Below are 25,287 nucleotides of genomic sequence, written 5' to 3'. Positions count from 1 at the left end.
CTCCCCGCTCGCCCCGTGCAGTCCCCCCCCCCTTCCCCGCCGCCCCGCGCAGTCCCCTCCCCCTCCCCGCCGCCCCGCGTAGTCCCCTCCCCACGCGGTCGTGCCGCACTCACTCTTCTGCGCCGACAGCGCCGCACTCCGCCCTCCCCCGCGAACCCTCCCCCACGACTTTGCTCCCCCGTCCTTCGCTCGCCGGCAGGTGGCGCCGTCGGCTCCTTCCCTCCTCGCGGCCGCGCCTTGGGAGCGAGTGCGCCGGCCCTAGGCTCCGCGCCTCGGGTGCTCTGTCGTGGCCTACGAGGCCGTCGGATCCAGCTCAAGCAGCCGCCTGCTTGCCTCGCTTTCCCCGCCTCTCTCTCGTCTCTGCGGCCTCCTCCATGCACCGCCGTCGGCCTCGAGCACGGCAGCCGGCTTCGAGCGACCGGATCTGGCGCCCCGTTGCCTTCTCCCGGCGCCTCCTGTCCTCCTCCACGCCCCAGCACCGCTGGCCCTGCTCCGCCCCCCATGCGACCGCACTTAGCTCCTCCCTCTCAGATCTCATGGTCGCGCTCGCGAACCTCCATAGATCCTCCATGGCGGCATCAAGCAGTGGCGGTCGGCTTCGAGTGCAGCAGCGTCGAGCGCCTCCTCCACGCCCCCAACCCCCGCGCGGCCTCGTCCTGTTGCGGCCTGTCGGGTGCGAGCGCGCCGTCAGCCGCCGCCTCGCGGCTCGCGTAGGCGCAGCTACCCTTGCCTGCCCTTCCACACCTCTCTCTCAGTGGGCCTTGGGCTGGCATGGCCCGTTAGCCGTGTCGTGCTTCTCAGGCCGGCCCGGCAGGGCCGTGCTCGGACCGAAGGCTAGGCCCGTGGCCCTGTGAGGCACGGCTCGGGGGTCTAGCGTGCCATGCCGGCCCGACCCCTATCGGGCCATGCTTTCACATGCCCGTGCCGTGCCGGGTTGGCCCGGCCCGTTGGCCATCTATAGTCTCGAGTCTTTACTCGTACGGCCAACTGCTGAAAGATACAGTGACAGGTGAGGCATTATTGCAGAGCATGGCTTCTCCTGTCATGCAACGCGCCACTGTTGAGTGCTCAATCATGCGGAGCACCCGGGCCCCGGACCCCGGGCCGCCACTGTTCAGCCACACCGCGAGCTCTAGCCGGGGCCTGTGCGTCCGTGCTGGCCACGACCACCAGGCACGAGACGGTTGGCCGGGCGGAGGCTCCGGCCGGGGCTCGCAGTCGCACCAAACGTGTCAGGTACACGTACACAGGTCACGCCAACGCTTTTTTGAGCTGAGCCGGTGCGTGTGCGTGTGAACTCTGCACCGCCGTCCGTTGCTCACTCAAAGCCGGACACATAAGATTAGTCGAATTTAGCACCAGCAGTGGCCATTCTTTTCTCGTGCATTGCAACGTGAACACATAATACCACGATAACATATATATGAACGTGTGTGATACTATTATCTAAAATAGATATCGCAATCATAATGTTTCAATCAATATTACATAAGTCTTCACGAAAGATAGATAGTTAAAATATAACTCTAAATTTAAATGCAAAACTAAAACATCAACTTCAATTGTCGTATCACTTCATGCCTATGATACGCGAAAGATAAGCTTGCACTTCTTTAGAAATCAAATGCTGACTTAGAGTGGAGTTTAGTGCCTTCTTCTTGATTAAAAAGAGCCATTGTGGCAGCTCTTAATCCTCGAGCAGGCTGAGGATTGCGACTCGGATCCTAAGTTATGCCCAGACCGGAAAGATAACTCAGTCCGTAACAAGGAAACCAAAGGGCAACAAATCCAAGCTGATCGCTCAAACGTTTAGCATCAACAAAAATAAACTGCTGTTAAACCAACAACACTGCATTAGGTCCTCACAGCCGATACAGTTGCGGCTAAACCAGCATCACTGCAGGTCTGTCAAGATAGTAGATGCTATATAAAACCCTAATACTTCAAAGTTTCTTTCACCGCAATACAACATAGCATCTTTGGTAGGCAAGACAAGCACCGATTCCGCTCTAAGAGGTAGCCTTCTGCTTCTTGGGCATCCTGTAGCCACCCACAACACAGGCATGGTCACGCTCGTAGGGCTCCAAGGTCACCAGGAGTTGGTTTGAACTGATCCGCCTTGAGCTTCTCCACTTCAGCAGCAAACATGGCCTCAACGGGCAGGGTGGAGTCAATACAATTCGCCTGAGCAAAATATTTTGTTCTTGTTTAGATCAATGCAGACCATGAATATCTATCTAAAACCGATGATACAGAATTTTAACATGAGAAAAAACCAACTCCTGGTTGTGTAGCTGCAAAGTACCTTAATTGAAATGACAAAGTGGCCACCATTCTTCAAAAAGTATGAAGCATTAAGGGCTAAGATCCTAGCCTGCAGGATAACACAATCACGCAACGTTTAAAAGCTGTAAACCACGTGTTACAATTTTCCTTCCCCCAACAGAAAGGGTTGCCTCACATTGTGAAATTTCTAGTGTATGTGTAGCTAAGAGAAATCGTATGTATATAAGTATATAACCATGGATCCCCAGATTCGTTCTAACTGCATATTGAACAGCACCAGACAATGCACAGTTGCATGAACAAATCAAGGTAGTGCTGCCAATGTTATTGTTCTATGTCAAAAACAAAACTAAAATTTAGTATTATAAACCCATCAAGCAACAAACTGTTCTAAACTATAATGGTCCAAACGGGGCAAAGGCAGGTGATTCCTAAATATCAGATACACAGTTGGAATTGTATAAATTGAGAAAATCAACAAAGTTGGCACCAGATGACAACAAACAGAAGATGAAACTTATGATCAATAACAAATGTGTGAAAAACAAAGCCGATTCAAGATTCTAACATAGAAGGGCATTACCGGCTCTAAATAATGAATCCAAGTTGACAAACATAGCAAATAAGATTATCGAGAAACATGTATCAATAATCAATAAAAAGTAATGTGCTATAGCATGAATTCTGAACCATAAAAAAAGGCTGGATCGTCAAATGTGACATAATCAAGAAAGCAAATAGAAGAAATGAAAATGCAAAAAGAAAATGGAAATAGCAAAAAAAAGTAATAAAGATAAAAGTTTGGCATTGAGCACAACGGGCATCAGAAACTCGAATCTGCATCATCCAATTGATGTCCTGACGGGGAATCCTAGTATGCTCATCATTTGTCGTGCCCAATATTGCCAAATCAGAATCAAGAGAACATAAAGGCAGGGAAGTAAACAACACTCAATTCAACAATGTGATAGTCCAGTGATTCAGACACCTGCCGCAAGGAAATGGTAGAAATACCTGGTCTGGCTGTGCAACATCAGAGAAGATAACATCAACCATGCCAACCAGCATCCGGTACCTTGCCGGGTGCCTAGCGTCCTCTCTTCTTTGCCATGTTGACGAGGTCTCTTCCACTCCTGTGAGAGAACTCAACAGCATAGACCAGTCCATCCTGCAACAGCATCCAAATTCTTAAGACAACAGACTAAACAAAGCCAAGAATCAGTAAGAGACTTTTGTGATAGAGAGCTCACCGGTCCTACAATATCAGACACATGAGAAACAGTTGTGCCAGAAGCAGCACCAAGATACAGCACCTGAGTACCAGGAGCCTAAACGTATTAACAAATTGTCAGCTATAACATCGCCACAGATTCTACTTACAAGAAAGCAAATAGAACTTTTGCACATTCAAGATAAGCAAATCAACTTACAATCCAGATGTTGTCCATGCCACCAAGCACAGCAGCAGCCAACTTGGAACGGAAGGGGTTCCAAAGCCTGTATTCAACCTTTGTACCATTGTCATTCTACAATGCCAAACAATCAAACAGTAGAAATAAATCAGTCCTACAACCGAATCTCAATGGATGAGTTTAAGAAACTACGACATTACAATTATTCAGACCAGTAATTTATCCTAGAAATGGAAACGGAAACTAAACAATCTACATATCATTTGGGCATGAGGGCATCAGAAACTCGAATTTGCATCATCCATTTAGATGTCCTAAAGGGGAATCCGAGTAAGATCATCATTTACAAAGCTCCAAACCCAGAATGTTGTCGCAAGATAACAGGAACAAATAACACAAAAACAGAAGAGTTGACCTTTGACAATATACAGAATTATTGAAAACGCGGCAGTCGACTATGTAAAACAGGTCAGCTCATTCGTAGTACACACAAGTAATATCTAGCTCATTCGTAGTACACACAAGCAATATCTATCCAATAATAAAAGGAGAAAATAGGAAACACCAATATATTTCATGTAACACTAGGTGGCTCCTCACTCCTCACTCCTCACTCCTCACTCCTCACTGTCTCTTTGTCTCTTTGCACAAACTGCTATCCTGACGCTGCCCTATTACAATGAGAATTTACGTTTCAAATATACATAGACATTGCAGCGCAATCTAGTTAAAATTGGGCACCTATAGATAAATAAGAATAAAAGGATAAGAACAATAGAATTTTAGGATATTTAATATATCAGAATAACGTATGGTTATTGCAATTATAAAGCAACATGGACTTGCTACATTTTCTCTAGCCATTTTTCTCGGTTTTCCATTTCTCCTTCGGACACAGCAAAGCATTTTGCACAGGCACGCTCTTTCGACCATATTCAAGTCCACTAAATCAAAGCACACAGAATCACAGGTGCGGATCCAGTAAAGGACATTGAGCGTGCACATGTACCTCTGATATCTTTGAAAGGGATACATGTATACATTTGTAATTAGATCAGATCTAAATATAAATGACGATAGGGTTTGGGTGCTCGGTCTCGCACAGCATAAAGAGAGGAGAAGGGTGAGCATACCTGTTGGGTGCTCGTCACCGACGAAGGGTCCAACGAAGACCTGAGCACCTGGCATGCGGCGGCGGCACCTTCTTCTTCTCAATGCTCCGTCCTAGAAGCAGGGAATGTCGGGTGCGGATCGAGGATGGGCGAGGCGCCGACACAGGTCGGGGATGGCCTTGCGACGACGACGCAGCAACATGGGCACGGCGGGGACGGCGACGTGTGGCAGCACGGATAGGCGCCCCGACCCAATCTCCCACGGCGAGGACGATGGCGCGGTGCGCTCCTTGCACGGAGGAGATAGGGTTAGGTTTAGTCGCAGACGCCTCGGCCCAATTTCTCGGGCGAGGGCGACGGTGCGGGCGAGGACAATGGCGCGGGCGATAGCGCAGACCTGAGAAGTGCGAGGGCAGAGCGAGGACGGAGGGAAGATGGATCCCGGCGAGGGCGGCGGCGCGGTCGTCGTGGATCCCGGCGGCGCGGCCTTCGTGGGCGCATGGGCGCGACCACTGTGGGAGCAGCGGCTGCGGCGCGTGCACGGCGGCGCAGTGCCGGGCGCGCAGGCAGGCGGCCGGGCGATCGCAGGGATGGTGGTTTCCTTATGTACCGTGCGGGGAAAGCGGGCGAGGATCGCAGAGGCAGACCGACGGGGTGAGCGGGTTTGGTGTCGCAGCTGTGGACGTAATAGTTATCGTTTGAGTTGCCTGATTCATGAAGTGAGTCTAGCTGCACCAACCACTAAGATTCTAAGTCCCTTCTACTTAAATTTATAGGTGAATATTTTCTTCTTAATAAAAATCACTAGTCACCTAGTTTGCCTAGTTTGGGGTCTTTTTTTACTTGCTTGTTTCATCTAAAAGTGAACCACACAGAAGTGTTTCTTGATTATGTTTCCTTCTCTAGAGCGCTCGATATGTCTTTTCTTTTTCTTTTCTTTTGTTTGTGGTTACAGCAGAAAATATACTCCATCTGAAAAAAATAAAAGTACGGCGTACTGTATTTTATTCCTTTGACTAACAGTTATTCTAATGGCATATTATGTTTTATACAAGACATAAATCATTAACAGCTTCAAAATATGAATCTAATAACATCAATTTCATGTCATGAAAGCTACTACATACCAGTAAGATCTTTATCGGTCAAAAGGACAAAAGCTTGTTCTAACGAAAAGCTTTTACATTTCTAGCTGAGGGAGTCCATGAAAGGAAATGTCCTACCAAAAAACGAAATGCCATAGAACCACTTTGGAATGCAAGAGTTTTTTTTTTTTTTTCTATTTCCTACACTTTTCCTGTAAAAACGAATTTATTCTTCTATAAAACTCCTAACCATTTTATGCCGTTCCTGTGAAATTCCATGTCGCATCGCTCGGCATACAGATTCTTATGGCAAAGACAGGGGTTGCCAAAAGAAAATATACGAGCAGTAAAAAATACGCGGATTTCAGACAGCTGCTTGACGCAGAGAATCATGCATGGCATGGGACGGCCGGACAGGAACCGTGAGAGAGATCTTTTCCGTCAGAGCCAGCCATATTTTACCTCGGGACTCATGAAAACCTGCGAACCCCGAAGCGCTCCGCCGGGCCCTGCCATGAGGTCTCGACTTCAGAGAATTTCACCTGGGCTCGCTTGATGGCATCCGATGATCCGAAGCTCAATTCCAGGGGTTCTTGGCATGGTGCGTTCCAGGTTCTCAGCTGGTGCAAAGGGTACACAGCCATGGCCGTCCTAGGTCTACCTCACAGGCTCACAGCCTTTTGAGTTTGAGCCCTTGATAGCTAGTACTAGGTTACAGCAGCTGAACATGGACCAGGGACAGGAGAGAGAGCCAAAGCCAATGCGGGTCATATGCCTTTGGCGGCTTTCGCCCGATGCCCCGAGATGTCTGTTGATAACCAGTAGCCGTCACCTGCAAGTATGGAAGTACCACCAGCCTGAACTTTAGTTGAGCTCGATGAAGCATAATGTACGGTTTCACTAAAGAATTAAAAATCAAGTTACTAAATACTCGATACCTGTTACCTACACATCACGAGGAAAGCTGGAGAGTATAAAACGACTATCCATCTTCCTACTCGCACAAGTGGTCGAATCTGGGCTGTGTTACACAGATATTAGTGGTGTGCTAAATTTCTTGGTTCGGCACTAGGGTGTGCGTGTGCGGTGGTGTGAGTGTGTTGTGTTGAGTTCAAATACTATAACTTAAACATTAGGAGTCCAGGCTCAAAAAAAAAAAGTAAGTCATTGCTGTAGTCATGAACCTATTTACTAGTTAGGAATCTTTAGTTCGACAGTGTAGCCACAATTTTGATGCAGCTACAGTGCACACACTAAATGTATTACAGTTAGGTCTTCAACTTTTCCCTAAAAAAAAGGTCTTCAACTTTAGCCACCAGTCAAAACGACCAAATTTTAGTCATTGTCACCCTCTACATGCAAAGCACACTACTAATAGAACAAAGATGCTCTTTGAAGCAAAATAAAGTGCAACCCCGTCCCATTTTAGTGAAGACGAACTGGATGTGTGACCAATAAAAAAACGCAGTGCTTCTTTCAGCATAGATTAGGTCTTAAAATCAGTGACAGGAACTCACTGAGTCACCTAGCTACTAGCAATTATTCAAACAGACACGTCTTTAAAACACCGTGTCCTGAAGAAACCAACTACTAAGCCAATTCAACTCAGTCCAGTAAAATCAATTGTAAAATATCCTTATAACACGCTGATAAAAGTTTTCCTATTCAGTACTCTCTCCGGTCATAAAAATAAGTAGTTTTAGGTTTGTCCTAAGTCAAACATTTTTAGGTTTGACAATGAATAGCTAAAAAATTTCATAATAATATATTTTGCCTTTCAAAATAAAATATTTTTTTTAGGAAAATGATGGCCAAAGTTTCACCTTTGTAAATTCTTTCAATGTCCTAAAGCACTTATATTTTTATATCAGAGAGGGTAAGCAAAACACACATTGGACTACTGATTAAGGATATAAATAATGGCATACCCAGATTAGTGTCCCAAATAGTAAAAGAAAAGCATCCTACTTCATATTGGTATTTCTGTACATACATAGATTTCACTGCATTCTTAGCAGGCATTGCACTAGTTTTGGGATGAGAAGAGGTCAAGGTAACAAACAAGTTTAGGAACAGGGCAGCAAGTTTAGGAAAAGATATACCATAAGAGAAGAACTTGATTGAAATATGCTATTTGTTTTGCCACTTCAGATGCACTGCAGATTGCACGAACAGATTAAATACCATGTCTAGACCACAATCCAAAGCACATTTTTAATATATTTACCACGGATAGCTGGCAATAAAATCAGAGAAAACACAGCATCAATTACCTTTGAATAAGCTCCTGATTATCCACAGTAACAAGAAACAGCAGCAGGAATTGCCACGGCACTCATTTCCTTCTCAGGCCTATGCTCTTCTTCTTCTGAGTGATTGCAAATCGTCTCGACATCGCAACATTGTAAAATCTCCTCATATGCTCTGACAACCGATGTATTGCGCCAAGGTCGCCTACAGCTGATAACCTCAGCATTATAGCATCAAACTTCTTGTATGAAAGTTTCATGTCACGGTTTATCACCTCATCTAGAAGAGCAGTTGCATGTTCTGTTCTTCCGCAATCAAAGAGACCATCGATCATTATCTCGTAGGTATCAATAGCACGTTGACATCCCCTTGTGTCCATCTCAAGCCATATATCTAATGCTCTATGTGCCTCTCCCATCTCCAAGAACATCACCATCAGCATATCATAGGTATGAACACTGGGCTCACAATGCGCCTCTATCATCCTCTCACAGAGTTCAAGTGCATCATCAGCCTTTCGAAGACTACAAAGCACATTAAGAAAGCAATTGTACGTCACAATGTCAGGAGGAAATCCAGCTCTCCCCCATCTCCTCCAACACACGATAAGCAGCATCCAGTTTACCCACCAAGCACATCCCTTCAATCAAATCTTTATAAGTCGTCACATCAGGCATACAGCCACAACTTCTCATATCTGAAAGCAGTTCAAAACACTCCTCCATCCGGTCAGCCTTTGCTAACGCAACAATCATAATCGAATACGTCTTGGCTGTGGGTGATGATATCGTTGACCCCTCAGTCCTCATGAACTCAAACAGCTCCCTTGCCTCTGACACCAATCCAGCACTGCAAAAAGATTCGATGGCTGCAATGTAGGTGAAACTCTCCGGGGTGTGCTTCATCTGAATCATTTCCTCGAGCACCTTCATGGCCTTCTTGGGGTCCCTCGCCCGACACCACCCAAAGAACAGGATACTGTATGTCTCTGCATTACCCAGCAACCTCCTCTTCATGCGGCCAAACACCGCCTCTGCTTCCTTGACCATCCCACACTTGCAGAACGCGTCCAGCAGAACGTTGAGCGCGTCAGTCTCCGGCAGCGTACGCATCCGAACCCGCCGCTTCTTGGCCAGCTTCCTCATGTGCGTGAGATGCTTCTCCGTGTAGGCGCGCAGGATCTCCAGCAGGTCCTCAACCGGCACCAACCTCGTGCCATGGCGCTTCATGTGATCGAGCACGTTGCAGAGGACACCGAACTGGCGGCTCTTGTACCGCGTGCCGGAGAGAATGTCGATGATGTCGTTGTAAGTCGCCGGTTCGTGGCTGTACCCGTCCTGGTGGGACGCCCAGGCGAAGAACCGGAACGCCAGCTTCTCCTCATAGCGGAGGCGGTGCAGCACGTCGGCGACGAGCGGGGGTAGTCAGCTCGGCGCCCAACGCGTCGAGCGCGGCCTACGTGCCCTCGTTGGATTCCGCCCCCGTCTTAATCACGGCATCATAGATCCTATCAGAGAGCGTGGCGAAGCGCTCGTCCTGGAGGTGAGTGGGGAGGATGGCGTGCACGGAGAAGAGCCGCCGCACTGGGAGATTGGGTAGATGGAACCGCGGCGGCAGGATTCGGGTGGGGTGCAGCGGTCGGAAGGAGGGCGGATTGGGGGAGTGTGTGGCGGCGAGGGTTGGCAAGGGCGTGGCCGCGAGAAGGCGGCGGAGATGGCGGAGCCGGGAAGGGAGGTTCATCATGGAGGTTGGAGGCAGCCGAGGATGGGGATGGGCTTCGCCGGGGACAAAACCGAAGCGCAGGTGGACCGAGAGTTTGCATTCACACGGCCCACCAGCCTTTTTTTCCTCTCCGGCTCTCCCTCCCCCGCCGCCGCCACAGCAGCCCCCGCTAGCGGCCGGCATCTTCACCCCTGACACGAGCCCGTTCACCGCCAATTTGGACATCCCGCCCACAGACCACAGCCACTGCGGGGGCTAATCTATCACCATGACCTCCCTCTAAACCAACTTGCCCGGCCGACAAAACCTCTCCTGCCGTCCGCGCATCTCTTCCCCGGCGAGGCAGCGTTCCGTCGCGATGCTGCACCTTCGACATCATCTCCTGTCCTCCATCTGCGCGGCAATCCCTCGCCATCGCTGCCTCCTCTCTACTGCCACCACCGCCACGTCTCCCGCCTGAATCGTCGCTGAGGAATACCTTGTCACCACCTGCGGGCTCACCCCAGCGCAATCGGGCAGGGCCTCCAAGGGGCTCACCCATCTCAAGTCTCCGGTCAAACCCGACGCCGCCCTCGCCTTTCTCACAGGCGTCGGCCTCGCCAAAGACGACATCGCCGGCGGAATCGCCAGGTACCCGCGGCTCCTCTGCTACAAGGTGGACAAAACCCTAACCCCTCGCTTCGCTCAGCTCATCAGCATTGGGCTATCCCCTCCCCAAATCTCCCGCCTCATTGCCATCGTCCCCAACATCTTCATCGCTCCCAAAATGATTCCCCGCCTCCAGTTCTATCTCTCCTTCATGGGTTGCTTCGATCTGCTGCACTCCGCCATCAAGATCAATCCGATCCTCCTCGGTCAGAACCTTGAGGATCTGGTCAAGCCTAACATAGCATTCCTATAGCAGTGCGGTCTAACTGCCTCTAATGTTCCGGAGTTCGCGATGCTGATATGCATGAAGCCCGAGGATGTCAGGGAAAGGGTGGCATGTGCTGAGAAGCTTGGTGTGCCGCGCAATACAGGGATGTTCAAGATGGCCCTGTGGGCTGTCTGTTGCGTTGGTCCCAACTCCATTGGTGCAAAAATGGATGTCATGAAGGCGACTCTTGGATGCTCCGAGGCGGAGCTGGCCCTTATGGTGTGCAAGTCACCCCAAATTCTGAGGATATCAGAAGGCAAGCTGAGTCGCACAGTGAAGTTTCTAAAGGTGGATGTTGGGTTGAAGCTTCAGTACATCTTGCATAGGCCAGCAATACTCGGCTATAGCATGCAGAGGCGGCTGATGCCTAGGCATTATTTCATCAAGATTCTGAAGGCAAAGGGGCTTGTGAAGGAAGACATTGACTTTTATAATACTATTTTGTTTAACTGAGAAGAGATTTGTCCAGAAGTTTATTGATCCTTACAAAAAGAGTATTGCAGGGCTTGCAGATGCTTATGCTACTGCTTGTGCTGGGAAAATACCCCATGAAGATGAGGTGCATTGGCAGCAGCATGCTAGGGATACTGAAAAGCAAAGGCAAAGATAGTCGGTCTAGGTCTTCTCTGCCTGTACTTTGAACAGCCTCTTGCTGAACTATTGTGCAGTTCCTTGGTGCACACCAATGCTTGCAACAGATACTGCCTTTGTGTGCTGAAATAAAATTAGTTCTTCCTTTGTGTGCTGAAATGAAATTAGCTATAGATATCTTATATCTGGATGCATTTACTTTATCCTTGTAAAAGAACACCTAGTTTTGCGGCATGAATTCAGTACCACTATTTTAGTATATTTATTCCAAGGCCTCACTGTTGTTAGTTGGAATTTGATTTGCTTTTTTGGTGAATACAACTCTTACTCTTGCATAACCTCCCTCTTTTATGTCAATTAGTTACTCTTACACCTTTGAATTCCTCCTCAGTGAACTCCCTTATTCCTCTTTGTTGTACGAAAACAGGGAAATGAATGTATCCTTATAGCCTTATAGGATTTCCTGTTATTTCATTTTTGGTTTTGGTTAATGATCCGAACTAAGTGAAAACATACTGGATTGGCTGTTCTGTTAAGGTCTATAAATTGATCCCCCATTACTAAGTTCAATCTTTCTGCAGTGTGCAGTGCATTACAGTAGAAAACTGCTAACATTTTCTTTGCTTGGGCATCGATTTTAATTTTGGTTTCTTTCATCATGGAAATATATATTGAGTTGGTTATTTGTCCTTGTTCGGTGAATTTTTAGGATGTTCGTTGATATCGCTATTTGGTATTTGGCTATGCCTCCTTTGGTAGACAGTAGACTCCTGCCTGACAGACTCGAATTAAAAAACATGAAACATGTGAACATCCGGCAGCCCAACCACCAATGCTCATGAAAACGATAATAATCATAGTTTTATGCCATTTTTAAATAGAAAATAGATACTTCAGACTGTCATGAGGCAACGAAAAGGCAGATATTGAAACTATAGTTAAAAGTTAAGTGTCATCTTGATACCCCGGGAGGTCTGGTTCTATGTCTACCAAGCGCTCGGACAGAACCTTCCACAGCAGAAGCAATCAACCATCACTTGTTGGTGGTGGAGGCAGCTGCGCTCAACAAGGAACGACGAGCAGAAGGCCGGAATGGATTCCCTCTTCGCGTTGGTCTCCTAGTACGTCTGGAAAGAAAGGAATGCCCGGTGTTTCAGAGAAGCTGCAAGCACGGCATTCGACCACATCCAGATCATACATGCAGAGGCTCAGCGCTGGATTGAGGCAGGTGCCAACGCGGGTTGGCTAGCTTAGCGCCAGGAAACTAGGACCAACGCTTAGCTAAGCATATGATTGTTCAACTTTCATGTAATCGCTTCTGATGTTTTGCTCCAGCCGCAAGGCATCTTGTAATTATAACTCCATCCTCCTTAATGAAAATGATACGCAATTTTCTTGCGTGTTCGAGAAAAAAAAGTGTCATCTTGATACATATCCCTCGGTCCTTGTTGAGACCAAAGGGATTTTGTGCCCTCACTAATTAAGAAACGACTTCTCTTGCCGAACACTGTATCTCGAAGCAAGCTATGATAGTGCCAGAATTCATATGCATGTCTTGAGATTGACAGCGAACGTGACGGCCCTGTTCACTTCGCTAAAAAGCTAGGCTAAAAAGACCGCTCACTGATTTGTTATGAGAGAAAAATATTGTACCATAACTGATAAGTCAGGCTGATAAGCTTAATTGTGGTTGAATATGGGAAGAATCGAGTTTTGAACTATTTAGGATGTCCTGTGGATGCGGGGCATCTGGACTAGAGAATGGTGCATGTTAAGTCAAGGTTCTAATTTCTAAATGTGCGAAGCTTGGGGGGAGTGTAAGTTAAATCTGCAAATTTTACAGGGTTTAGTGGAACTAGAATATACGTATGTTGCCAATATATGAACAGGGATGTTGGGAGCGTTTTGTTGTACGTGCCCATCATAGCGGCATCGATCATGTCCTATATATACACGTGTACACATGAAAAGAGTTCTGCTCCGGTACTCCCTAACTAAAGAACTTTGTGAATCTCAAAACAAAAGTAGTTAATGTGGTTAGTGGTGGATTCGTCAGTAGACGATTGTTTCATTCATTCTTATCCAACTCTGGGTCGTTCTCCATGCATGCGTGCATGCAAATCTGCGACCCACGGTTTGTTGTTTACTCGTATCTCACTTATAAGTCATGATTTATTAGTCAATGAATAGTATTTTTTTCTCACATCAAACTAATCAATAGTACTTTTAGCCATGGCTTATAAGTCAAACTAGCCCAAACGAACAGGGCGCCACTATTTTCGTCAGGATCCCATTTGAGCGTTTGTTAAATACTTTCAAATTATAGTTCGTTTGACTTTTCTGACCTCAAATTTAACTACTCGCCTTATTAAAAATAATTGTACAAACATAGTCAAACTTAAGTCATTTTAAGAACTTTTGTTAATAAAGCGAGCCACAACAAAAGAAGTAATATTTTACATAAATTTTTGAATAAGACGAGTGATCAAACTTATGATAAAAAAAGTCAAACGGACTATAATTTAGAATGGATTTAGTACTATACTAGTATTATGAATAAGAAACTGGTACAATATACAAATTGGCAGAGTATACCGTTTCATTAAATGTAGCATGCCCTGGGTTCAAAATTTTGCCAAAAATTTCTGAATTTCGGGGGTGGCAAAAAAGTCCAAAATTTCACATTACTTTTAGTGCATGTATTTTGAAAGGGACCGTGACGTCTAAGAGGGGGCTGAATTAGGCAACTTAAAACTTTACTTCTAACTATAGCCTCTTTTTCTAACCTTAGCAAAACCTAGGCAAAAAGATAAACTATCTAAATGTGCAACTACTGTTTTACTAGTGTGTTACTATCTCTACCGCAAAATAAGTTATGCAAACAATGTAAATGCGAAAGCTAAAGAGTAAGGTAGAAATATGCAAACTCCCGTCGACGACTCTGGTATTTTTACCGAGGTATCGAGAAGCACGCAAGCTTCCCCTAGTCCTCGTTGGAGCCCCTCGCAAGGAATCCCTCGCAAGAGCCAAGCTCTCGCTCGGATAACTCCGTGGATAGCTCCAGGCCTTCCCCACGCGTAAGTGGGTCTCCGGTGTGCCTTCTGGCAAGCCTCTCCTGGACCGCTCCCCGCCGTCTTCACTATCAAGCTTCCGACCAAAACGTCACGGGCTTTATTCCCTCCGGTACACGGTGGCGGCCACACCATAAACGCGGTTGGTGTGATCTCGCAAGACTACAAGTCCCTCCGATATACAACAATGGTGCGCGCAAGCACCGATTAGTAAGAGGTATGCAAACCTCACTAAACACTAGGCCTAAACCTAGAGCAAAGCATAAGCAGTGGTTTAATCAACCTAAGCATTTCGCAAAAACACCTACGCTAATCACTAAGCACTATACAAGTAGAGATCAATAAAAAGGTGTATGAACACCCTTGATATGTTTCCTTAGCTCTCCACTTCTCAACTGGGCGGTTTGGGTGTCTATTTATAAGTCCCACCGAGAAAGTAGCCGTTAGGAGTGAAACCCAGCTTTTTGCTACTGACCGGACGCGTCTGGTCGTCCCGATCGTTGGAGCGCGCACATTGATCGAACACACTGTCGAGTCCGGTCACTGTTGATCGGACGTGTCTGGTCGCGCTGTCGCTGCTCTGGAACCTCTCTGGACTCGATCGAACGCTGCAATTCTTGCGTCCGGTCGATTATCCGCCAGCGTCCGGTTAGTGCTGAATATGTTGCCGGGATGATGAACAATGCCATCGTCGCGTCCGGTCACTTTTAGTCCTCAGTGTCCGGTCGCTGCTGCTGACGCCTGCTGTTGCCGAGCATCTTGATCGGACGCGTCCGGTCGCTATAAGGGCCTCGTCCGGTCACCTCTGTCAAGCTCATTTTTTCGCGATCTTACGTCCGGCTTGATTCATATCTTCGTGTTTAGACTTAGCTTGATATCTTGGATCCTCTATTGTGCTTTTAGGGTCTTGCTTAAGGTGTTGTTCATGAAATCATCGTGTTGCCTTCATCCAAGTCACGTCTTGCACCCTATTGAACTACAAAACAATTACTTGCAAATTCATTAGTCCAATTTAGTTGTGTTGGACACTCAACACCAAAATTCAAAGTAAATGAGCCTAAGGTCCATTTTCTTTGCATGCTTTATTGTGTATATATGATTCTTACTCATATTTGTATTATTTATGTTGCATATTCTTCTAAAAATCTCATTTTGTTTAGATCTATAAATTTTAGGAAAACCATATTTCTTGGGTCTATAAAATGATGATTTTTTTTTCGAATTTTAGTGATTTCAAGGATGACAAAAAAAAATCAAAAAACGAAATTGAAATCTCTGACATGTCTATCAATCTTCCTCATGTGTTTTGTTTCACTTAAATCTATTTCTTGTTTGCTTTTCTAGTTTCTAGATAAAAAAATATGAGATATTTGTTGCGTGAAGCCGTGAAATAGCCACGCCATATACTATTCCGCATGATTAACAGATGCAAAACCTCGAGAGTTGCGTGATTAGGAGATATTTTTTAGCATCCACGCATGCAGCCATGCAAAATCTCAAGTTTACCCGTATTTACCCCTAACCGCGTTTACCCCGTATTTAACCCCTTCCGCTCCCCCGGCACCGGACCGCCCGCACTCCGACGCTCGCAGGCTTCCGCTTCCCCGGCACCGCACCGCCCACACTCCGACGCCGCCGCCCTTCTGCTGCCTGCCTGCACCGCCTCCAGTTTCGCCCCCAGTCCGCCGCCAGGCTCGGAGCTCGCGGCCCCAGCCATGGCGGGCGCGCGGACCCAGCAGACGCGGCACGGGGCGCGCGGGGCCGGCGGCCGGCGACGTGGATAGCCGGTGCCTGGCGACGAGGAGGCGCGACAGGTGCGGCTCACGGGGAAGGGAAGGAAAGGGAGGGGATAAGCGGTCCGTTCGGTTGGTGGGTTTGCTGGTTTGTGCTCGAGAAAAATACCGTTTCGACTTAAAATTTACGATCGTTTACGACACGCCACAGCCAAACGAACAGGCTGAAGGTTGGAGGGTGGACCCCACCGCAATTTTGTGAACAATTTATAATTTGTTCTGAGATTGGTGAACAATTTGTGAAATATTTGACATATATTTCTTTAATATCTGCAATCCATATAAATAATTTGTAAATTTTTTCTGAAAAATGGCATATATTTTTATTATCCTCAAATTACACCACTGTGTTCAATAAATTGCACTGAAGAAATCATTGTAAATATAGTAATAAGCCAGTGTAAATATATCTAGATGACAGTATAAGTGTATGAAAAAATTTAGTTGACAGGAGAGACCAAAACAACCGAATGTCACTGGGCAGATTAAAAAAAAAGAGAAAGAAAGTATATATGACGGTGAGAAATTGAAACGGGAGAAAACTGCCTCCTATCCTAAAGCAAAGCAGTAATCTATATACCGACGGGTAGGTTGTTGTCACAAGTGCCAATTCCTTGGACCATCCAGAGTTTAAAGTCTTCCATGATTCCATGATTTATCCGCAGAAGAAGTTCACTGCATGTTTCCATGATTCAACAGTTCATCGCCGTGTTGTAAACTTGTAACCAGCTGTATTAACTCCCTTGTCTGAAACGGTTTGACCAGCTCGCTGCCTGCTGCCTGCCTTTCTGTCTCCGTCTAGAGCGTATGCATCCCCTCCCCCCGTCTTCGTGTGGTTTATTGTTGATCCCTTTTTTTTTTTCGCACTGTGTCTGCATGCACGTAAAAGTCAGGCAGAAGGACATCCATTTCTTCTCTCCTGCCGACCTCTCAAGTTTTTTCTAGTAGACTATAGGAACTGCTGACACTCTGGAGGAGGAAAAAGAAATATCCGGGCATTTGCTAATCAACTCTGAATTTGGCATTTGTTATTGAGACCATCTATTAAGTATTAATCGGTGTCATACTGTACAACTTCAGGCAGCACTGGAAATTTTAAACAAACCTTCTTGCAAGAAGAAGCAGATGAGTACAAAGTTTTAAGGCTATCCGCACCGCGACCTACAAACGGCCCGGCACCACGCGCGGTAGCCGGTAGCGTACCGGCTGCACAGTGCAGCGCTACTCTCAGCGCGCGCAGCACGCACGCTATACACTGTAGCGCAGAGAGAGAGAGAGTTGGTGAGAGAAAAAGGGGAGGGAGATGAATAAAATATGGAATATTGGGTATAGAGTATGGGATAGAGATAACACGAGTACGGGAGAAATAGGTATAGAGTAGAGAATCTCGATGACTAGGATAGAATATTTCTTTTTAGAGATGGAAATAGAGATGGACGAGTGCAGATAGCCTAACAAAGTTACTTCCGCTTCATTCTGGACCATGAGCACAGAACATCTGAGTATCTGACGTACGATGGTTGCAGCCTTTCTTCACTTACACATTGTTCAGCCATTGTAACATTTGGATCCCATCCAAGCTTACACATGTATGGTTGAACAAAGAACAACTCTTTCTTGCGACGGTATGTAGAGCAAGCTGAACTTAGTAGCAGTATTTCTATAGACAAAAGATGCTCGGCAGCCCACCGAGGGGTATCCCACGATGGTAGATTTATCGTAGAGGTGAGCGATATCAAGAGCGAGATGGTAATACAAGCACCAAGACACAAGATTTAGACAGGTTCGGCCGTCAGTACGACGTAATACCTACATCCTGTGTTCTAATGTATTGCATTGAGATGTATCGATCGTGTCCACTAGGGGACCCCTGCCTCTCCTTATATACTCTGGAGGGGTAGGGTTACAAGGAAAGTAGCCTATTTGGTACTATACAATATCTTGCGGAGCACGTCGAGCAGCGCCGTGCACGCTTTGATCTTGTGGGCTGGGCCACCTTTGATGGTGCGGCCCATGTATTATCTTGTGGATACCAGGGGCCATACCCCCACAGCTAGTCCCCGAGCTTGACAGTAGGTGACGTAGTCACGTGGTGCCAGGGTCAGAAAGTAGAAGACCAGCTGAGCAGGCAGCCAGTCCCCGGGCGTAGCCATGAGATGAGAAATGCGCACATTCACCGCAAGGTGAAGTGTGCCCACTTAGTCCCGAGCCTGCTAAAAGATGAAGAATGAATCTTGTAGCAGGGTCAAAGAAAAAGAAGTCTGAAAGCTTGCCGACGTCGTCTGACATGCGTGTATCAAGACCCCAGACATGCTGCCCAAGATTAGCACCCTGATCCGAACAGCATGGAGCAGCTTGATAGCACACCGATGAGACATAGCAAGATCCGAGCACCGAGTAGTCCCCGGTGTAGCTGGCGATGTCCGAGCACTGAGGAGCGAGGAGTCCCGACGTTGCTGGCGATGTCCGAGCACCGAGGAGCGAGGAGTCCCCGGCGTCGCTAGCGATGTCCGAACATCGAGGAGTCCCCGACGTCGCTGGCGATGACTGAGCACCGAGGAGCGAGGAGTCCAAAGCGTCGCTGGCGATGTCTAAGCATCGAGAAGCAAGGAGTCCTCGGTGTCGCTGGCGATGACCGAGCACCTTGAAGCGAGGAGTCCCCGGTGTCGCTGGCGATGTCCAAGCACCATGGAGCGAGGAGTCCCCGACGTCGCTGGCGATGACCGAGCACCGAGGAGTCCTCGGCGTCGCTGGCGATGACCGGGCACCAAGGAGCGAGGAGTCCCCGACGTTGCTGGCAATGTCAGAGCACCGAGGAGGAAGGAGTCCCCGATGTCGCTGGCGATGTCCGAGCACCGAGGAGAGAGGAGTCCCCGGCATCGCTGGCGACGACCGAGCACCGAGGAGCGAGGAGTCCCCGGCGTCGCTGGCGACGTCCGAACACCAAGGAGCGAGGAGTCCCGACGTCGCTGGCGATGTCTGAGCATCGAGGAGCGAGGAGTCCTCGGCGTCGCTGGCGATGTCCGAGCACCGAGGAGCGAAGAGTCCCCGACGTCACTGGCGATGACCGAGCATCGAGGAGCGAGGAGCCCCCGGCGTCGCTGGCGATGTCCGAGCATCGAGAAGCGAGGAGTCCCCGGCGTCGTTGGCGATGACCGAGCATCTTGGAGCGAGGAGTCCCCGGCATCGCTGGCGATGTTCGAGCACCGAGGAGCGAGGAGTCCCCGATGTCGCTGGCGATGACCGAGCACCGAGGAGCGAGGAGTCCCCGACGTCGCGGGTGATGTTCGAGCACCGAGGAGGGAGGAGTCCCCGGCGTCACTGGCGATGTCCGAGCACCGAGGAGCAAGGAGTCCCCGACGTCGCTTGCGATGACCGAGCATCGAGGAGCGGGGAGTCCCCGGCGTCGTTGGCGACGACCGAGCACCGAGGAGCGAGGAGTCCCCGGCATCGTTGGCGACGTCCGAGCACCGAGGAGCGAGGAGTCCCGACATCGCTAGCGATGTCCGCAAGGTGAAGTGTGCCCACTTAGTCTTCGAGCATGAAGAATCCGAGCGTCGAGGAGTAACCGACGTATCTGGCGATGAAGCACGAGTGACGAACAGTCTGGTCAACTAATCGGCGGCGAAGTGAGCATTGAGTAGAAGCGACCGACGAATAGTCCGATCAACTGGTTAGCGATGGAGTCCATGGACCAAGCGGTCCGACCAGTTGATCGGTGGTGAAGTCCAAGCACCAGGTGATCCGATCACCTAGACGATGATCCTGCAATACAAATATGTAGAACGGGTAGCACATGATGTACAAATATATGAACTCCGGAGAAAAATCAGCAATGGCGATGAAATAGTGTAAGTAGCTTGGCGATTAGTTGGTGTGAAGATGTATTTAATATAAACCGCCCGAATAGTTACTGTGTAGCTAAGTCTCTAGCCCTAGCTAGCTTGTTAACCATAACGTGGAGCGCAAAGCCCATGCACGTGTAGGAGGAACATGCATCACTAAGGAGTCGCTGCCGACCACCCATAACGCAGAGGGTAGATGCTCATGCACGTGTAGGGAGGAGCTAGAGACAGGGCCATCTCTGGAGGTGTCCGAGCATCAACAGGACTGTTCGGGGGTTCGGAAAATCGTTTGGAGAGAAAACATGGTGAAAACAACTCAGAGAAACATCATGGTGATTAACGAAGATTGGAGAATATTTAGAAAAATATTAAAGCGTGACTTAGCTTTAGACAGAACGACTGGTCGGCGGCGTATGACGCTATCTGGTCGGCGAGAGGATGGACGTCTTCAACCTAGTTGATGAATTTGCCCCTTAGGGCATCTTGGAAGGTGGCGGTGACGTTGGTGAACCCAAAAGGTAGGGGCGTAACCCCTGGAGTTTCCCGAGCAGCCTCCAATAGATCTGATCGATGGATGCGATCAGATCGTTGTTGTTGATCTGCCTCCTCTGGTAGCGAGGAAGCGGGGGCGAGTTATTGATGAAGGTGACCTCGGAGGCGGTTCCAAGATCAAATTTGCAGTCACGGGGGCTGATGTAGCCAGCGATGAATCGTCGTTGTGGACTAGCATGGATCTCCACGAGATTGATGACGAGAATGCGCTTTTGATTTGAGGTCCATCTGGCTTGCCATGGATCAAGCGCACACCCCTACTTGGTGCGCCAACTGTCGACAAAAGATGTTCGGCAGTGCACCGAGCGGTATCCCACGATGGTAGATTTGTCGTAGAGGTGAGCAAGATCAGGAGCGAGATGGTAATACAAGCACCAAGACACAAGATTTAGACAGATTCTGCCGTCAGTATGACGTAATACCTACATCCTGTGTTCTTATGTATTGAATTGAGATATATCGATCGTGTCCACTAGGGGACCCCTGCCTCTCCTTATATACTCTAGAGGGGTAGGATTACAAGGAAAGTATCCTATTTGGTACTATACAATATCTTGCGGTGCTCGCCGAGCAGCGCCATGCACGCCTTGATCTTATGGGCTGGGCCACCTTTGATGGTGCGGCCCATGTCTTGTCTTGTGGATACCGGGGGCCATACCCCCACAATTTCTTACTTTGATCAATCATGTATGTTTTGAGGTGGAGCATGTGAATTCACTCCATCAAATTCGCTCTATGCTATTGAAGTATTCAAAACATGGTAAACATGAAGGCGATGTCAGTTCGCAGCAGAGCCCTAATTTTGAAGCAAAACACATGACAAATCTAGTAAAATGCATGCCAACGAGTGCACAACTTGGTAAAGGGCATATATACAGAGAAGAAAATTCAACTTTTGTTCAGACATCTCTACCTGTAGGTTATGTTTCTGCTCCTGTGCAAAATTACAAATAGCATCTGCACATCTCGTGTTTTCATTCAATTTCAACCGAATTTGGAGCACTACCACACGTTGATCCCAACAATGAAATCAGCACCCTGTTCCCCACACATCAAAAGGCCCATTTCTTTCGCGTGTGAAAGAAGATCACTTTCAAGCTATTTTCTATGTCCAAATCTGCTGTTCCCATTCTACGTGCAAACCTACTGCGTAGCTGCCTTCTTCTCCTTGTCTGCCGCTGCCACCGCCACCTCACGGGATGTAGCGCCAGCTTTTGCACCAGACCCACCGCCTCTGATGCGGTCAAGGCGGACGCTCCCTTTAGCAGGAAGGTTGGCGGCATCAACGGTGGCCACACGCTTCCCCCTTGCCCTCGGACGACACTTGTCCTAGCTCGAAGCTAACCGTCATCCTGGACGCCAAAAAGAAGGATAGCTTCCTGGAGAACGTCCTCGCAAGAAGCGACTGCCATCTGCCTGGCCGGCCGAGGGGGGCACTTCGGCCGCCGCGACTGCTTCCTTCACCGGCTCTTCGCCCGTGACGCAATTGCATGCTGTGCTCGCCTGTGGTGACATGTTAGGATTGATCTCCACCAACTTGGCCCTAGAGGCCAATTCTGCCCTTGATACGCGCCCTGATCAGGGGCGCCTAGTCGTTCTTCTGGCTGATAGCCCCTGTCGCGTAGCATAATAAATAGGAGGTGGTGGCTGGAGCTCGAGATACGAGGTTTACCGTAGCCGCTAGCGCCCCACCGAGGTTCCTAGCCCTAGTCCGATCAAGAAGGGCGCCCTGTAAGCGATGGGAAGCACCATCGCCTTCGCCACCACCACTGGACCATGCCTCCACGGCGTTGCTACCTTGTCAGCGGTGCCATGGCCACGACTGCCCTTTTGGTGAGGTATCAGCAAGTTCCCTATCTAAGTTAAGTCATTACCCGTTAGATCTGCACCTAGAGGTTCTATCAGTTCTATCAATGGTATCAAAGACAGGTTCTAGTGTGTAGATCTAGACTGAGGTAGAAAAGTCAAAAGAAATTAGAAGGAGTTGACAGATTTCCAAACCCTAACCCTAGATCACCACCATCAGACGTCGCCTCGACGCTGCACGGGAAACGCACCCTGAGCCACCACGGGTGCAAGATGAATCCACCTAACCCAAACCCTAAAGCAGGGGAACGGTCAGAGAAGGGGAGGAAGAACCTACCTGGTGTCCTTACCGCCGTCACCACCGTCGTCGCACGGGAAGAGATCCGCTGTTGCGTGGGGCCCCAAACGGCACTACCGTGGTGCCGCTCGATGGCGTCGTGCGCTGCTCTGGCCACACGCGTGCGTCGGTGAGGGGTGCCACGGCGGTGCCATCTCCTTCGTCACGCCCGTCCTAGAGTAGTCTATTGCGACGGTTGTGGTGTGCAGTGCGGTGAAAGGGAGAAGCAGAGGAAAGAATGAGCTCAAGGGTTTCGAGGAGCCACGCACTCATGCTCAGGGTGCCATTGCTAGACCGCTCGATGGCGGCGCGCTCACCCTACGGTGGGCGCGCGCACCGGTGAGGGGACTGGTGGTGGCGCCGCCATCTCCAACCGCCATGTTGCTGGGTGAGAAAGGAGAGACAGTCAGCCGTCGCGGCGCTGAGGAGAGGAGACGAGGGAGAGAAAGAACAGAATGAGCTAGAGTTCGGGGAGCGGAGCCGCGTCGATCGGGTTTTTGATCTCACGAAAATGAAGGCCGGCCGTTGGATCAAGATGGACGGCTCAGATTGCACGGGCCACTTTTGGCCCTGGCGAGGAAGGAGATTCCCGGCTCAGGCCCAGGTTGCAGCCTGGGCATGGGGGAGCGGGCGCGCGCCATACCCAGACGCCGCTGGGCCGCGCGCTGCTGCTGCGTGGCCACGCGCTGCTGCTGCAGACTGGGTCATGTACTATTTTCGCCAGGGCGGGCTGAATGAATAGTAAACACAGAGTTTTGTTTTATTATTTTTAGAAGCAGTTTTGATGAATTTTGTCAAGTTTTGAATCTCTGTCAAAATTTGAACCAACGGGATAATTTTTTCAGAGAGTAGATGAGTAAAGTAAAATGCTTCTGAAAAGTAGATAATGATTTTTTTTCATGTTTTCACTGCAAAGTTTAATGTTGATCATCTTCAAATTAAATTTGAACCAACGAAAGAATTTAATTTGAAGAGCAGTTATATTTAGTAAATTATGATTATGTTAATCCTCTAATTAAATTAGAACCGACAGAATAATTTAAATTAGAGAAGTAGTTCATTTTGTTTAAGTTAGATTATGGTATTGTCATTTTCTGACCAACGTTGATGATGATAATATTATAATGAGTTCAAGTTTGAGGTTTAAATCTCTGATAAATTTTACACCAACGTAGTCAATTTTTCAGAGAGTAGATAAGGACCAAGAAATGCTCCTAAACTAATAGAATGTATTTTATTAACATGTTTCCGTTGCAATGAAGTGTTCATTATCTTATAATTAAATTCGAACCAATGGGAGAATTTAATTTTAAAGAGTAGTTATATGCTTTTAAGTTAATTTATGAGTTTTATGCATTAATTCTATTTTTTTCCCAACCGTGATGTAGAATTGATGCAGAAGCACCTTGTATGTTTTTATTTTAACCGACGAGATCACTCGGCTGTAAGCCAATGGGCTGTAATGCTGGGCTATATGAATAAAAAGGTTTGTGTCAAGCCAGTTTAGAACTGTTTTTTTGTTGTTGTTAGTTTACTAATGTTCTGATTAAATTGAAACCAACGGAAAGATTTAATTGAAAAATAAAGAAATAAGTGAATGTTTTAGTCGTCATGACTAAGTTTTCGTTACATTAAATTATGTATAGATTTATCCCACATGGAGAGAAATTTTGGCATAGTACTTATGCTAGTCAATCCTGCATGGCAGGAGAAGTTTTATGATGATTTACATGTTTTGTATCTCGCATAGCGAGAGAAGTTTGGGTAGCTCTTATGCTGTCCTAGTATTGACCGTGGCACAATAGAAATACATCATCATGGTTAATACTAACCAAAAGATAAGAAAAGATGCAAGCGTGACCTGCAAAAGTACTACTAATGAAAGACATCGTTGAGTTCTTGAAGTGAAATAAGGAAAGTGTACTCCTAAATGGATCAAGAAATAACTTTGTTTACATGACATAATCATGTGAATGAAGTAAGTTATAAGTGTCTCCTCGTTCACAAGTTTTTTAAATAGTTCTCAAAATTATGGCAATAAAGTTCATGCCATATTTCGAGGGGGAGAATATTAAGATCAATTAAGAAAAATGGTCTTCGTTAAGAGTGAGATAAAGATCAATTAAGAAAGATGATGTTCATTAAGAGTGAGATAAAGATTAATTAAGATAAATGCGACCGTTGGAGGAGTACAACGGTCACAACAATGATACCCCTAAGCAGAGAAATAGCTAAATTCCTGGACCTTTGAGAGTTCCAACTGGAAGATAGCATAGTCAGCTTCAAAGATGTTAAGATGGTGCTTAAAGCGACATATGGAGTTTTAACAGATTAAACCTAAAATAAGATATTTGAAGATACACTATCTGTAGAAAAGATGGAAAGATCTGGGGGAGCATGGTATGTAGAGGTATGTAGAGACCTAAGACTTAAAGAGAAGAGGGACTGCGTGCCCACTCCAGTGACTTAGGAGCAACAAGTTTCTCAATACCTGTTGATGTTGTATGAC

The 25,287-nt window shown here is 47.6% G+C and overlaps 2 non-coding genes and 3 pseudogenes across 2 annotated transcripts; 1 reads left to right on the top strand and 4 right to left on the bottom strand.

Annotated features, from left to right (window-relative positions):
• Positions 1–1,733: 1,733 nt before the first annotated feature.
• LOC136466164 (rRNA 2'-O-methyltransferase fibrillarin 2-like) lies at positions 1,734–6,495 on the bottom strand (annotated as a pseudogene).
• LOC136468299 (small nucleolar RNA snoR60) lies at positions 3,106–3,179 on the bottom strand. Its single transcript, XR_010761813.1, has one exon. It is a non-coding gene; the product is annotated as a small nucleolar RNA snoR60 (small nucleolar RNA).
• On the bottom strand, positions 3,973–4,047 carry LOC136468295 (small nucleolar RNA snoR60). Its single transcript, XR_010761810.1, has one exon. It is a non-coding gene; the product is annotated as a small nucleolar RNA snoR60 (small nucleolar RNA).
• On the bottom strand, positions 5,827–9,899 carry LOC136464547 (pentatricopeptide repeat-containing protein At1g73400, mitochondrial-like; annotated as a pseudogene).
• Positions 9,900–10,225: 326 nt separating this feature from the next.
• Positions 10,226–11,393, top strand: LOC136464546 (transcription termination factor MTERF4, chloroplastic-like; annotated as a pseudogene).
• The last annotated feature ends 13,894 nt before the right edge of the window (positions 11,394–25,287 follow it).

This window comes from Miscanthus floridulus, chromosome 7, assembly GCF_019320115.1.
Source record: "Miscanthus floridulus cultivar M001 chromosome 7, ASM1932011v1, whole genome shotgun sequence".
In the NCBI taxonomy this organism is placed as follows: domain Eukaryota; kingdom Viridiplantae; phylum Streptophyta; class Magnoliopsida; order Poales; family Poaceae; genus Miscanthus; species Miscanthus floridulus.
The sequence above is the reverse complement of the archived record's forward strand: the minus strand, read 5'-3'. Positions and strand labels throughout refer to the sequence as shown.